At 34.5% G+C, this 17484-nt stretch overlaps 1 pseudogene; it reads left to right on the top strand.

Moving 5' to 3' along the window:
- Nucleotides 1-254: 254 nt before the first annotated feature.
- Nucleotides 255-3823, top strand: LOC132064270 (ferritin-like catalase Nec2; annotated as a pseudogene).
- Nucleotides 3824-17484: the final 13661 nt, after the last annotated feature.

Raw genomic sequence — 17484 nt, 5'->3', positions numbered from 1 at the left:
TCAGGTAATAATTATCCTTCCGAATCTTTTTTTTTTTTTTGGCAGGAACATCCGGAGGAAATATTACTATATGTAAGTGTATTCATATAGTATACCATTATCACTAAATCACTGTTTTTAATACATAATTTCACAAGTCAAATCAAAGGGATAGGGACATAGGGTTGGGGGAGAGGGTCTCCCGAATAAGCTTTCAACTTGGAATCCAAGAATCTTATATATTGAACCAAAATGCACATACATACACACTTCCAGAAAAAAAAAAAAAAGGCTTACTTGTTCTACATTAGCTTAATTACCAATATCAAATTAAACATGGCTTTTGTATCAGCCTCCGCCTGTTTCTTAATCATTTATATGGTCCTTAGTGAAAGTTTTTGTGTGTCATTTTCATATGCAATAAATACCTGTCCATCAGGCTACCCAGAGAAGGGAGTGGCAGTGGACAAAGAAGACATAGACAAGATGCAATTTCCAGTGAACTTGGAGTTCTTGGAAGCTGAATATTTCTTAGGAAAATTTACTTGGCATAGCTTACATTATTACCTATTTATGGAACATAACTAAACTTTACAATAATTATATTTAGTATCTAAAATATAACATATTTACTTCCTATATCAAAATTTCTACCACTTTTTTTAAACTCATCTGATAACTTCCCACACCCCTAAATTTAAGCCCAAAGAAAGGGCCCTCTCTCCTATCCCCCTAAATACACGCCATTATGCCCAATATCTCTTAATTTCCTTCAATTTTAAATCAGTTTTACAATAGTTCATCTTCCTTGTTTATCTCTAATTAACTACTCATTAATTTCACTCATAATTCGAATCTAATTGCCAAAAAAGGTAAGATTCTATACTGATTTTTACGTTTCACCGTGTATTTAACCTATATATTTATGTTGTATTTTCAGTATATTTAGTTTGTTTGTATTTTTTAGTTCAGTTGTTACTGATCTGTGACTTAACCGGATCTATATTTTATGTGCATTTTAAGTGTATTTTGTATTGTTTATTTTTTTTTCACATGTTTCTTCAGTTAATTCGTGTTTATTGTTTTTCACCATAACTGTAATTTTTTGTAGTATATTTAACCATTTAAATACGGTAAACATACAAAGAAATATAACTTAGATATATTCCATAAGTCCACTTTTAATGTACAATTGTTTAGTGTTACAAAAAGAAAATTTCATCTAAATACACTCCCAATATATGTAAAATATATATGAAATATAGTTAACAAGAAACTGTAATAAGTAGTATCTAAAAGATCACTTGCAACTAAAATATAGCCAAAATATATACGAAATACAACTATTAAAACATAAATCCAAAACAAAAGGTCAAATCGGTTATATAGAGTAGGCTTTTCAAATCTTATTAAACCACCAATATAACATAACATCTTGTTAGCTGTTTGAATGAGATATGAGATCAGATATGGAATGGGTAGATATTTGCGTGAATCAGGACACATTAAAAACTGATTTTAATTTAAATTGAATAGATTTTGTTTCCATAAATATAGCACTTTCGGTTTTTCTCAGGTTTCAGTTATATTTATCCTATATTTAAGTCGACGCGTCTACTAGCTAAATATAGGGTCCTCCATTGATAAATGTAAATGTAATACATGTAGTTATAGGTTGTTAGAAGGAGCTAAAAGGTAGCTGTTTGTGAAAATTTTACTTTATTATGGGCAACTTATGGATATGGGCTTGATGTAGTAGCACCAAAGTTAGCTATGGGTGGGCCTCCTCCTATTGGTGTCCGAAGAGCAAATCTTGATCCACTTACGAAGAATATTATTATGGAGTTTGCGAATCAAGAAGTTGGTCATCTAAGGTTCATGTTTTTAATTTTCAAAGAATCTTTATTCTATCAGTTCACCTAAATGGGAGTAATTACATGCGACCGTCCAAAATAAGTGAAACTAGATATCGAAAAATTAGAATCTTAAGTTTATGTACTAATTGGGCAAAATATTTACATAATCAGATCACGTAACGTTTAAGGCAATTAAATATAAATTAAACCTCTATGATAAGTATTAATTAGTAACCGGATGATGGATAGTATCAAAAAGTCCTTAATTATAGTATTAGTGTATATAACTAAAACTGAAAAATTATACTACTAGAAACACGGGTTTTCACACTATATAAGCTAGACAATTTGTTATAATAGGTTGAATTATACACTGATAGAATAAATTCTTTTACACTTTCGGTATATATAAGTTAAATAATTAGATATTAATATATGAAGATATTGTGAAACACTTGATTTCTGGGTCCATTTGTTTATGTTTTTGATGCTCTGTGTGTGGTTGTTCAGGGCACTTAACTCGACAGTTGGTGTTTTTCCAAGACCTTTGTTGGATCTAAGTGCTAAAATTTTTGGAAAGATCTTTGGCGAAGCATTTGGATACAAATTGATACCTCCATTTGATCCATATAGAGACAGCTTGAGCTACATGTTATCCTGCTATGTAATTCCATATGTTGGATTAGTTGGTTATGTTGGTACCAATCCCAATATCAATGGCTACGAAACCAAAAGGGTAAGTAAATACTACTGTATATATATATACTCCCTCTAATTCTTTTTATTAATATTTTGTCACACTTACCAAGAAATCATTTGATAGGATTAATTATAAAAATCATTTAATTAAATTATCCTTATTTCTTTCTTAATTGAGTAATTGACGATTATGTGCCCACTACAAGGAAGTACAGAAATGGCAACAAAAAATTTAATATTTGACAATAACTTAGTTTTATTGTTGGCAAAGAACTTTTTTGTTGCCAAAGAATTTAATTTTGTTGTCATAGTATTGATTATTGTTGCAAAAAGTATTTTTGGCAACAAAAAAAAAATTGTTGCACGTTGTTGCAATAACAGCCGTTGGGAAAAGTCTATACAACAAAAAAAAAAAATTTGTTGCCAAAAGTACTTTTTGCAACAATAATCAATCTATGGCAACAATATAATTTTGTTGTCAAATATATTTTTTCTTGTAGTGGCCATTTTAACCGAAGAATTAAGCGAGAAACAAAAGAACAAAACTAATGTCTTCTTGATATTTTAAAGCAACAAATATTTTCAGAATTTTCTTTTTATTAAAGTGACTGATAAAACTAACGGCAGATATTTGCTTTTTTCATGCGTACAATAGCCTTTTTTTTTTCTTTTGTAGCTTTTGGCAGGACTATTGGGTGTTGAATCAGGACAAGACGCAGTTATCAGGATGTACCTCTACGAGAGAGCGGCACAATTTGTTTTCCCTTACAAACACACAGTAGCTGACTTCACGTCTCGTATATCAGAACTAAGAAATAAATTAGCTAAATGTGGGAACAAAGACGAAAGGCATATTTGTTCCGCCACAACTTGGAGCAGAAAATCGGACAATAAGTAACGTATTATCGGCTGATTTTAATTCACTTTCTTACAAAAGAACTCCTGCTGAGATTCTGAGGATCGTGTACGGCTCTGGTGATGAACATGTGCCTGGTGGATTTTATCCTAATGGTGCTAATGGAAGGATTGCTAGGGATTTCTGAAATAGCCATATTGAGAATAATTAAAAGATGAAGAGGGTACTTTGAAATAAAATACCTTATCTATTACTAGTAGGTACATAAACATGCATGATACTTTATCTATTACTTGTATATACTATTAATAGGTAAATAAAGCCAAATAAGTGCTTACATGCAGTGCTGGGGTTTGTAGCAGCTCTACATAAAAGCTGAATTTCAGAATAAAAAGTTACTAACAAAAATTATTCTACTATTTAATTTCCATAATGTTTTGTTTAATATTAATGGCGTTCCTTTCTTCATGGATAAAACTCGTGAAGTACTAATACTGACTACTGAGTACGGTTGAAAAATTAAATGAATCAGTTCATGTGGACATACGTTTATTTTAGGCAAAATTCATACATTTTATAGTTATCAAAAACTGTGGAATATACATTTTAATTATGCTAATGTTCAGATAGACTCCTTTTCTTGGCAGATGTGACTCTCCTCAACACTAACAATATTGTGATTTTCACTCTTTAACATCAACACCATCAGCTAGCTAGCGAGTATCTCACTTAATGGACAAACGTGTCTAATAGGCACCGTATGCAATATGAAGTGTCAAATATATATTACGATAAGAAATAAGGTGCCAAAATGAAATATTATGCTAAATCTGAGAGCTGGTTGTCTAGTTATTCTGCCTTTAGAAAAATAAAATTATTGTCTCCGTATTCCAGATCTCTTTAATTTCCCCCTTAATATCACTTATAAGGAATCTAGAGTTTTGGGCTCCATATATTAAGGACAACATCAAACACTACATTAAAAAGTAGAAATATCAATATATCAAGTACACAGTATGTTAGTTTACGTAATACTCTAGTAGAAAGTAGAGAACATTAGTCGTTATTTAAGCAACCACATATAACAGGAAGTCAAAAGGAATAATACATATAATTTAAAATAAAAACTCGAATTTTATTTCATGATAAGCTGAATCAAACATTGTTCCTAGGAACGGAAACTACTTGAAATTCATAGACACCAAAATAACAACCTTAGAATCATGAATCTTAAAAAGGATAATCCTACTAATTAAGTTAAAGAAAAATATGTGATCAATAAGATATTGATCCAACACTTTTCTTCATTAGTGACTCTTAATTCTTCTCTCCATTGTCTCCCTTAGGTGGAGATGGAACTGGTGGATGCATGAATGGCCATGGATGATGGTGAGCCCATGGATAAGGAAACCTAGGATGAATGAATGGCCATGGCCGAGGATGTATCCATGGATGAGGATGAAAACCACCAGCTGGCATTGGAGGATGAACGAATGGCCATGGATGTGGATACCAATGATGGAAACCACCAGCTGGCATTGGAGGATGAACGAACGGCCATGGATGATGACGAAAACCATGAGCAGGCATTGGAGGATGAGGATGGAACCATGGATGGTACCAATCTAGTCCTTTATCATTAGCTTGTGTAGTTGCACTTTCATCATGTGAGGATGAATCAGTTTTTTCACCTGCAAAACATAAGTTCACAATTGAAAGTAGGAAAATGCAAATGAGAAAAGTAACAAGGCTATTTTTCTTGGCCATGGTTAATATATAGTAACGAACTGTTTTTTTTATTTTTTATTTGCACTCTTAAGATGAAATATGAAAGGTTTGTATAGTGGGGTATTTATAGGGTTGTCGAGCAAGAGATTCATTTGGTTCAGGAGATTTTTCAAGTTTATCGAATATTTGAATTTTTTATTGATGTTAATCATAAGTGAAGTTTGTGTAGAAACAGAATTCTTAAAACAGATGTATTTGATCAAGAAAATAACAGCGATCGGATCACTAGAGTATGTTTGAAATTTGAAAATAATCTCTTTACTAGAAATTTCTTATTCACGAGAAAAAACAAATAATTGTTATAGTTTTAGGGTCATGACAGCTTTATATAAAAGCTGTATTCCAAAACAAAAACTAAGAAATATTGTTCTGATTAATTTCCTAAATGTGCATGTTGATTAAAAGTTTATATAAATATTTACTGGTATTCGTTTCTTAGTTAATGTGGACATAGAAACCATGTACAGTTAATTGTGGTGTAACAACTAAAATACTCGTCCTTTAAAACATTTGTTGTAGCTAATTGTGCAGCATAGTACAAGCAAATTATTTAGGTGGCTCGAATTCAGCGATACTAGCAAATTATTTAGGTGGCTCGAATTCAGCGAACTTACAACAAATTGTATTATTTTCAATGTACTAGTGTCACCTTAACGATGATAGACTATCCAAATATAGTTTACTTGGTGATTTATAGTATGATATTATAAAGATTTTAATGAACATCCGCAATACGGCTAGTGCAAAAAATATAAAAAATATTAATAGATGTAAAAAAGATAAAAAATACAAAAAGATGACTTGAATTAGGCCTTGTGTCTGATTCCCGCGCGCAAAAGGACAAATCGATTCATTTTGCCTAGCGGCCCAACTCTTGTGCGCACGAGCCCAATTCCTCCTTCCTACTCTTTACGAGCCGGCTAGAAGGACAAATGCTAGTTATTTTTTTGCATGGATTGTCCTTCTTTTGGGGTGGTCTTTAATTTTTGTCCCTCAAATTGTTGGGCTTCGATTTTTGTCCTTCGCTTAAAAAGGTGGCCGAAAATTTCTCAAGGTTCTGGATTCGAACCCCCGCTCAGTCAAAAAAAAAAAAAAAATCGCAAGGCAAGGCTTTTGCCACTTTTTCTTAAGGCATAACTAAAAATCTGCCGGACAAGGCAAAGTCTATCGTCTCCGACATAGGTTCTATGTAACTTTGCCCGAATAGACATAGGTTCATAGAAACCTCTGCTTTATGAAATTATTATTGTTTTTGACTATGGTGAGTTTCGATACCAGAAACTCAAGATATTTTTGATGACCTTTTTAAGCAAAGGGCAAAAATTGAAGACCAGTCTGTATCAAGGGCAATCGTGCAAATTGCCCATTGTTAGTAAAGTGAAAAGTTGAATCTTTCTTAATCAATAAGGGTTACTCCCTTTTGAGATACCACTACTTATTTAATTATATATAAGTTATCTCTTTGATCTAAGAAAAATTTTCCTTTCAGATGCTACTAGTTCCTCCAATAATTGAGACGTGAAATCACAAGAATATTTGGTGTAACATATCAATTCCTAATACTATATAAGAGCGCATTATACACAAACATTATATTAAAGAGGAGGTCACTCTTAAAATCTAAATTAAATCTTTTGAGGTAACAACACAAATCATGTCAATAAAATAAAACCGTAGTTTCAAACTCTTTAAACATATTAACGATAGTATAACATTTGGAATCCTTCTAAATCTTGATTACTTGCCAAATTAATACTATGTGTGTATGTGCACGCACGTGTCCACTATTGTGAAATCAATGTTGAACCAGCTAGTTGGGGAGCTATATACGTATAGTGAAGGGTTGAATAGAACCCCATCCCGGAAAATTGTACTATGCATATAGGTAACAGAAAAAAAATTATGTACTCTATATTTAACTTGTAGAATTCCCTTTATAAAATAAATAAAATAATTAGCGTAGTCATTTTTTTGCTCCTTGTTAGAATTGTTCGCTCCACCATTGAAATCACTTAAGTCGCTCATGAAGGAATTACTACAAAGGTCGTGTCATTACCACATTTTATAAAAAAGAGTGAGAAGTGCTCCCTCGTTCAATGGGCAAAACTTCAAGTTCAATAAGTTTTGATTTTTTATCTTAAAAGTTTTCCTATGAAACACAGAGGCAGAGGCGGATGGAGCATTATAAATTGGTGTTCAATTGAACCCCAAACTTTCGATGCGGGGTATAAATTTATGTGTAAAATTTTACTAAAATTATAATAAATAGTAGATATGAATCCATAACTTTAAAAGTATAATGGTTCAATGCTAAAAAATTTAAAAGGTTGAACCCCTAGAGTTTAAATTCTTGATCCGCCTCTGAATTGAGACAAGTAGGGATTAAAAGTTCAAGACCATCAATTTTCAAGGTCAGTAGGTGTAATTTCCTAAACATAAACATAATTTGGCTTTGGTGCTAAATTGCTAACTCATGTTTCATTCTGGGCTAGTCCAGAATACGTGGGATTATTGTATCAACATGCATGTTTAGGAAATTAAACACCACCAATATCATTGCCAATCATCAAAAGTAAAAAACATACCCGCCATTAATTTTTTCACCCACCATCAAATTGTTAAGAATAAGAAGTCAATTAGTGAAAGAAAATAAATTTAAAGAAGTAAGGTGGCTGTGATTAGAAAAGACGGAGAAGAGAAGAGGGATGGAATGAAGAAAAAGAAGAGGACGGGTGGGTGAATCTATTTCCCCTTATTTTTATTTTTATTTTTTTAGCTTGACTCATATATGCGACTTTTTTTACTTTCTTTTTTTAATTGTTTTGCCACCTCAACTTATGGTGATATAAGTTCCATTTTAAATAAGGATGGGGCTAATAGGTCGCCCTATCAGTTTGAATATGTACCCAATTTATCCTGACAACTTCAGATTGCATTTGATATCTTTTACCCGTAAAATACTTTATCTATTAGTAAATAGTTAAATAAACATGCAGGAGCTTTAATTTTAACAGAAGCCAAATAAGTGCTTACATGCAGTGCTGGGGACTACACAGTATGTTACGTAATACTTAGTAGAAAGTAGAAAACATTAATCATCACTAAAGCAACCACATATAACCGGAAAATAAAAGGAATAATACATATAATTTAAAAACAAAAACTCGAATTTATTTCATGATAAGCTGAATCAAACATTATTCCTAGGAATGGAAACTACTTGAAATTCATAGAAACCAAAATAACAACTGTATGGGCTAAAAATGAATCTAACACGTGGATCAACATGTAGACGACACGTGTCGATCTTTTACAACAATGTAGAGATATCAGATGGTAATGCCCAGTATAGCATTACGGAGAGACATCTAATACCGAAGAATTAGTCAACGAAGAGAACATCAACGGAAACAACATACAAGACCGTCATTACTACACATTAAATGGAATTAATGCAGTAACGACAAAACGGCTCATAACGGCCTGAATCAAGGAATTAAATGACAATCATTAATTCAGTAATTAATGACTGTCGTTACTTACATACAACGGGAAGAGCACCAAATAGAATCATATGCCTATAAATAGGATTTTCACTTGTATACCTAGGCATCCAACTTCTACTGAAAAATATACATCTACTGATTATTGTTTTTACTTATTCTCATCATCCTTATTCTTTGGTCATTAAGTTCTTACTCATTCTTGGAAAGGAGGAAATTCATTACTATTGTTCATCGCATTTGGCATAAGTTTACTTCTTCCTTTTATTTACTTAGTCTTTATCGTTAAATAATAATTGTGCTTGTGTTAATTATTTCATTCGTATCAAATTACTACCAATTGTGGTTAACCTTAGCACAAATTCAACTATTTGGGTAAAATACGAATTTTGACTCAAACAGTTTGGCGCCGTCTGTGGGAATTCTACAGTTGGCTTTGTAGTTTGATTTTTGCTTTATCTCTGATTACGCAAGTGTTATTACTTTGGTATTTTCTTCTATTTTTGCATTCAAATATGATAGGAGTTACATCTACACCACCCGTTGACGGAAACAGAAACGTCAATGAAGAGTTACTGGCTGACCCAACTAACGAGACAACAGGAAACACATCAGTGGCAGACCCAAATCAAGCTTCAATCCCAATAGGGGATTTGCGGGAGTTCCTGAAAGGAGAAATGGCGGAGGTGATGAAACAAATGATGGTTGAAATATGGCAATAGCTCTCTGTAAACCAAGCAATATCTAGTTGCTTTTACTCGCAATTTTCGTGCTTCTTTCTTATCTGCGGGTAGAGTCCCTTGTTGCAAATAATCAAGTATCCCATTTCTCCAATCATGTGCTGATCCCGTTGTACGTACTTCAATTTCACAACTAATTTGATGCAATAAATGGATGACACTTATGCTTCCTGGTTCGGCGGGATCAATGGTTGATGCTAATTTTGCTAAGCCGTCGGCCTCGGCATTACTTTCCCATGGAACTTGCTCTAACTCCCAGTTTTTAATTTTGTGAAGAGTGGATTGAAGCAGGGGCATACGCAAAGATTGGACAGGAACAGGTTATTAATTTCCTCCGAAAAGACATCATATGCCGATTCGGAATTCCAAAGGAAATAAGCTGTGATAATGGGAAGCAATTCATTGGAGCGGAGATAACAAATTTTCTCCAAAATCTCGGGATCAAACGAATAACGTCTTCATCATATCATCCATCTGGCAAAGATGACTCGGCAATGCAAAAGGAAGTTGGCCAGATGTCCTTCCCGAAGTTCTTTGGTCTTATCGAGTTACGCACAAAACTAGTACTGGAGAAACACCTTTTTCATTAGTTTATGGAGCCGAGGCATTGTTACCGATTGAAGTAATAGAGCCAAGCATAAGATATGCACATGCAACAGATGCAAAAAACATGGAAGCAATGAAGGATGGACTTGATCTGCTAGAAGAACACCGAGAATTGGCTCTGATCAAGTTAACAGCATAGAAACAACAAGTGGAAAGATGCTACAATAGTAAGGCCAAATTACGGAAAATTAAAATTGGAGACTTGGTCATGCAAATGATAACACCAGCCACCAAGATACCGAACGAAGGAAAACTAGGAGCAAATTGAGAAGGACCTATAGGGTTATAGCTGATGCAGGGAAAGGAACATTTCAGTTAGAAACTTTGGATGGGAAGATTGTCTCCAACAAATACAACATAAGCAACTTAAAGCTCTTCCATTCCTAACGTTTAGTTGCATTCGACAAACTGTACTCTTTTTCCTTTACCCGAGTTTTATCCCGTTTGGGTTTTACCGGGAAGGTTTTTAACGAGGCAATAAGTAGGATGCACGGGAAATGGACTACGGCCATCATTGTTTAGTTCCTCATACTTCACAACAAAATAATGGGGGACTATCACCAGGGACTTACAATAGAGGCCATCGCCCTAGGATTTTACGGAAAAGGCCTCCGGGCTCGATTCATAGACTTATAATCACGTTAGCAATAAAGTTGATTATTACATGATCTTTGTAAGTTTGTATGGTGTATTCATGATTTTGATCATATTACTATTTTCAATTGATTGTATTCATGATTTCGATCATACATACATATTATTATTTTTAATTGGTTGTATTCATGATTCCGATCATACATACCAATGCCGGAAGTTTCCGATTCCATTAGTTAATAACAATGGAATTTGACATACGACTTTTTTTTATCCAATGAGTCAAACTTCCCAAAATAAAGTTACAAGTCTACTACTTACAAGGATTCTGTTGTTAAAATTCTTAATCGGATTGATCACTCGCGAAAGGTTTTAACTAAAGAAAACTTCCAAGAGATTGTTTATAATAAAGGCAAAACATGAATAAAAGAAATTTTATTCAAAAAATAAAGCCACGAAGTAGAAGTACAAAATATTCAAACATGAGAAAAAGAGGGGAGAAGGGCGTCCTTGGCAAGTTGCACAGGAATACTCTCGGAAGCATCCCCGACATTTGAATCAATGTTTGGATCTTCCTCGATTACGATGTCCTCAGAAGCTAGAATTGGTGCATCTCTGGATAACATATCCACTTCATCTGAGGTACCAGCATCATCTTCCTCTTCACTCATTTCTTCTTCAGCCATAGATTAATCCTCTGCATCATATCTGAGGAATTCTCTGGCTTCTTTCATGTTCCGCTCGGCAACAGCTAGAGCCTGAGCGTGATCAAAAGAAGAAGGGTGGTTGAAATTCTTCAAAAAATCATAATAAGCTTTGATAACAGCCCAACTAAGAATCTTTTGTTTTTCATCCTCAAAATCTTTTTCCATACTTTCAATTTTTCACTTGTACATATCTTTCCGTTCCTGAAGTTGCTTTAAGTATTCACGCAATTTTCTAGAACGATCCATAAACTCCGAATTTTTTTATATTTTTCCGCCAACATGACACTTTTCTTATTGAGATCCCGATCTTTATCTACCAATTCTTTCTGGAGAGCGTGGATATCATGTTTACTTTGATCTAGATCAATCAAAGCCTATGCAAGTTCTCCAGAATCTTTGGCATTCTTCAATTCCAAAGCATGAAAAGTAGATTCAAGCTTGCTGAATTTGGTACTTTGATCCCACAATTTATTTTGGAGATCAATTTGAAGCTGATTCGATTCCACCAATTTTTGCTTCAGATCACCGATAACTAACTCTTCCTGCTTCGCTATGCGAAAAGCTTCAGCTTTTTTTTTCGAACTCATCAATTCGTTTTCAAAAATTCCTTTCTTTAGCCCGATGCGCTACTATCTCATCTTTGGCTCTATCTAACTCCGAAACAGAAGAGTTGCGTTCTGCCTTGAAAATCTCCACTTCTTGAGCAAGTACAGCGTTCTCCTCACGAAGCTTTTGGATAAGTTTAGCCTCACCTTCAGAACGTTCAAGACTCCCACATAAATATGTTTGAGCCTGAATCATAAGCCCAAGAGCGACCATGTCCATTTGATGAGTGGGCATATCTTTTAAAATCATATTCTCTTTGGAGCCAATATAGTTATGAGCAAAACGGCTAATCACGTGAGGATTGTCTGGGAGATTGTCTTCATCTGACAATTCAAAAGAACGATTACGATTGACAGTGAGAGGAACGAAAGTCTTCCTCCACATAGTGGCAGGATCATCTCCCTGAAGAAGTTGTGCTCAAGAATCAACCCCGTGCAAAGTGTTGCCTTCTTTTCAATCGTTTTTCCCTTTATCGGCAACACTAAAACGGAACGGCTTAGTCAGACATGAGGTATAGTAGGGATACGTGTTCGCCCCTCGGGGGTAAGAAGCGCGGAGGAGTATCAATTGGGATATTAAAGACTCGGCATCAATGTTTTCGCATCGACCAAATCCTCAACACCGGCTACGTAGCTTTCGCAAAGGGGGAACCTCAACCTCGCCTTCATCAACAAGATTTCGTGAAGACAGTTTCACTTTATCGACAACAATATTATAGTAGTACCCAACTCAGGAACTGCGGTACTACCTTCATTGTGGCACTCGATAATAGCTAGTAAGTTTTCCATCTCCTTTACTGGAGATTCATCTGAAATGACAACAATATCAGAAGAAGTGGGAAGTTCAACCCCCTTGTGACGATAAGGAGAGTCTTCATCGTAATCAAGATTTCATCACTCACTTCGAATTTACTAGGCGTATTTCCTATCTTCCTCGCCGACAAGATTTGACGTCTCCGCAAGAAATTGCTTTTACAATTTTCTTCTTCAAAGCAGTTCGCCAAATGTTTCTGAATCTTTAAATTCGGCACCAGACCTCTTACTAGTGAGAGATCTTATTTTTTCCAACGCCGACTCATCATCACTCAAGAGTAAGTCGTTTCTTTACTATCCCTTTTTTCGAAGGACATTCATCGAAGTTCTGAATGAATATGAGATAAATTCTTTCACCATCGCAAAGTAAGATATTTCTTCAAATATCCTTACCTCTCTTTTCGTAGAAACCTTCGTTTCGTCTCTTTAAGAGTATGAATACCCTAAGAAATGGCATACGCTCCCATGTACGAACATTCACCGAAGCTCGAATCACAAGTTCCGCAAACCTCCTTATGTTCGAAGGTTTAACCAATCTAGGATTAAAGGTTGTCGAACAAAATTTAAAGAGAAGAATCGAGGAACTAAAATCTTATTAAAGAAAATAATATTACCTCTCACGTTCCATTCCTCCCAGGAAAGAAAAAATCAAAGATCTCCACTCACCAAAATTCGAGCAGTCGAGATAAACACGAACTCGTCAAACCAATGCCGATTCGACCATCTTCGGGATCATCGAACAATTTATTAGATCCTCGAGCTCTAAACATAATCATAGAGTCCCTGATAAAACGAATCGAATTCAAATACAAAATATGGTCGAGAGTAATATCCACTGCTGCCAAGAGCAACGTGCCTCGAGCACTGAAATGTACCTACCTCGACTCCCGGTGTAATTTGAGCCACACAAATATTCAAACGACGATAAAATTCTTCTATCACATGGGCCAAGAGGCAAAGAAAAGCCGTAGTGAAAGTGGTAGATACACCGCTGGTCACTCCGAAAAGATAGAGGCATATCCTTTCTCGGACGACGATATCGAGATCGGGTTTGTCCAAAGGACACCCTTTCCCGAATAGAATTAAGAGACTCCAGTTGACCCGAGAAATAATTGAAGAGACAAAAACCATTCTTTCCCCATCCAACTCGAATCTCAATTATCACCTTTTGGAAGAGCAATCTTTAGATCCGAGTAAAGGAAGGGGTTCTTCAATTACACTATCAAAAGGTAAATTCACATTTAAAATATTAGTTTCACCCTCACCAAATCTAAGTTGATTTAAGATTTTAAAGGTCCGGGGGAAAAGAAAAGCAAAAATAGCATCACCCATAAATTTTTTGGGAGCATTCTATCCTTAGGTTTTTCTAATTACTTTGGGGGGAAAACCAACAATAAGGTCTTTTCTAAAGAAATATTTTGAGGGAAAATTTTGGGTAAGAGGGTTTTTACAAATTGAAGAAATCAAAAAAATCAAGAAAAAAAGCAAAAAAATTTTAAATCGAGAGTTTTGGTTTTTAAAATTTGAGATAATGAAAAGGTAAAATTTAAATTTTTGTAGAAAAGGTAAAACCCCATCATTACCTTGGGAAATGGCGAGAAAAGAAGTCCAGAAGGGCCCCGTGGCCCACATCCGATTTCATCATTTAATACGAGTCTTTTCAACTTCGTGATTGTGCCACTACTCATCGCGACAAGCAACGATCGCCGTCAATTCAACGTTCCTATTCCACAAAGAAGATTCAAATGTCTAATCAAGAGAAGATTGATGAAAATCGGCAAGACAATTTTTTCAAGAACACCCACGGATGAACCCAAAAATTGAGGGACTATCTCGATGGGCTAAAAATGAATCTAACACGTGGATCAACAGTAGACGACACGTGTTGATCTTTTACAACAACGTGAGATATCGATGGTAATGCCGAGTAAAACATTACGGAGAGACATCTAATACAAGGATTAGTCAACAAAGAGAACATCAACAAAAACATATTTTAAGACCGTTTTTACTACGCATTAAATGGAATTAATGCAAGAAAGACAAAACGCTCATAACGGGCCGAATCAAGGAATTAAATGACAATCATTAACTCAAAATAAAATTTAAAGATTGCCCTTACTTACATACAACGGAAGAGCACCAAATAGAATCATATGCCTATAAATAGGATTTTCATTTGTATACCTAGGCATCCAACTTCTACCCAAAAATATAATCTCCCGATTATTGTTTTTACTTATTCTCATCATCATTATTCTTTGGTCATTAAGTTCTTACTCATTCTTGGAAAAGAGAAAATTCATTACTATTATTCATCGCAATTGGCAATAAGTTTACTTCTTCCTTTTATTTACTTAGTCTTTATTGTTAAATAATAATTGTGCTTGTGTTAATTATTTCATTCGTATCAAACCATGACCAGGCTTTGGAGGAGAGGATGGAACCATGGATGGTAGCAATCTAGTCCCTTAATATTAGAAGGCAAAAGACATAGATTGACCCCTCAACTATACCCTAAATGTCGATATCACACTTGAACTTTACTAGTGACCTATTATACACCTAATATGTGAAAAAGTGGAACTAATAACACCCTCTGAGCTGATGTGGCATAAAATGTAAAAATAATTTAAAAAAATAGGAGCATTTTGATTAAAATTAATTCTTCTTTTTTTAATTGCAAAATTCATATTTTTGTAATTCCACCCAACCCCACCCCAATTCTTCTTTCATTTTTGTAATCTCACTTCCACCCCATTTCTTCTTCATTTTTCCGCCTTTTAGGAGCTCCGACGAGCTCGTCTCCGCGATGACGCCTCTCCCCCCCTCCTCCCCATCTCCACACCCCTTCCTCTCTTCATCTTCACAAAAACAACATCACTGCCCCTTTTTACCCTACCCCCCCCCTCGTTCGCTCTAGAAGAATACTCCATCCGCCAAAATCATCTCACCACCACATCTCACCGAAAACACCATAGTGCCACCACCGTCGCCATCAATTTCACCCATTTTTCTTCCTTGGAAAAAAATATCAAAATACTACACGAAAAGGTTCGATTTTGGAGCTATTAAAATTTGGAATTTTGTAGCATGAAACCTAGGTTACTACTAAATCTCGAAAACTCCTTTGGGATTGGGATTTTTTTTTATATATAATGAAATTAGACAATAACAATTAATTGCCCAATTAAATAATGTGATGAGAAAATGGAGAAAGGGCAAGAGGGCGTGAAGATAGGGGAGGGGAGGAAAAGGGCGGGGAAAGGCAAGTGGGGGAAAAAACCAGGATGAAATGGGGGGGTGAGGATGGGATTAAAAAATATGAATTTGGTTTTAAAAAAAAAAAAAAGGAAAAATGGCGAGTTGCAAACATCCCTATCTGAATGGGTCATGGTTGCAGGGTAAATAAATTCACATTTTAAATGTATAGGTGTGTAATAGATCACCATGAAAATTAAGTGTGATATCGACATTTCGAGTATAGTTTGAGGATCAATCTATGTCTTTTGCCTCATTAGAATGCGTAGTTGCACTTTCATCATGTGAGGATGAATCAGTTTTCTCACTTGCAAAACATAAGATCACAAGTAGGAAAATGCAAATGACAAAGGTAACAAGGCTATTTTTCTCTGGGCCCTGGTTAATAGTAAGGGAATTTTTTTTTCGACTCTTAGGATCATGAAATATGGAGTTCGTACAATGGGTATTTATGGGTTGTCAAGCAAGAGGGTTCATTTGGTTCAGAGAGTTTTTAACTTTATCGAATATTTGAGTTTTTGTTGTTAATGTTAATCATAAAGTGTAGTTTGTATACAAGCATTTTAGAATACTTGTATTTGATCAAGAAGAAAGTGATTGGATCGATCACTATACTTTATTTGAAAATAATCTCTTTACTACTCTATGCGCAGGAGAAGTAAACTAAGAGATTTTTATTTCCGAGGATAAACATGAGTTCAAATTTTTAAGTAAGTCGTAATAAATATTATTTAATTAGGATGTCTATCTTTAGGAGAAATTTTAGAGTTTTTTACTTTGACACCAAGTTAATTTTTTTCCTATAAATAGAGATGTTCTTCATTATATATCATCCCTAACAAGAAAAAAAAAAGAATTCCCTCTTCTCTTTGCCTACAATATTGTTTGTTCTAGTTTTATTATTTTATAACATGTTATTAGCATGAGTCTCGCCATCTCGAGCAATTACTATAAAAGCATCGAAGGTATAGGAAACAATTGAGGTAATCGTGGCTAGAATGATACACCAAAATTGAAAAAGGATATCAGATATACTAACTAAAGGGTTTTAATCGACATACCTTTTTCTATTAGTCCGGATATATAGTACTAATAAGTAGATCACAATGGAATCGATCAAAAGAGTACAATATTTGATTTGTTGCAAACACCGTTAAACTACAAAAGGGATTCATATCAATTTTGTTCATCGGCATATATACGGCCATTGTGGTTTGTTTCACGACATATATACTCCATTGTTGTTTGCTTCTAATGTTATATTTACGTGTCTCGACGTAATTAAATTCGTTAACCATAATAGTAGTAATATTTATAGACTTTGATTACAATTGAATATATGTGAGAGAAGAGTTCTCTACATCATATCCTGATTTTCTCCGAAGTAGCAATATTTTAAAAAAAGGTCCTAAGCTATTATTCTTTGATATGCTTAAGGCATGTCTAGATATGTCTCATTCCGAAAAATGAGAACTTT

Source organism: Lycium ferocissimum, chromosome 7 (genome assembly GCF_029784015.1).
Source record: "Lycium ferocissimum isolate CSIRO_LF1 chromosome 7, AGI_CSIRO_Lferr_CH_V1, whole genome shotgun sequence".
Taxonomy (NCBI): domain Eukaryota; kingdom Viridiplantae; phylum Streptophyta; class Magnoliopsida; order Solanales; family Solanaceae; genus Lycium; species Lycium ferocissimum.
Note: the sequence above shows the minus strand (reverse complement) of the source record. Positions and strands in the feature narration are given on the sequence as shown.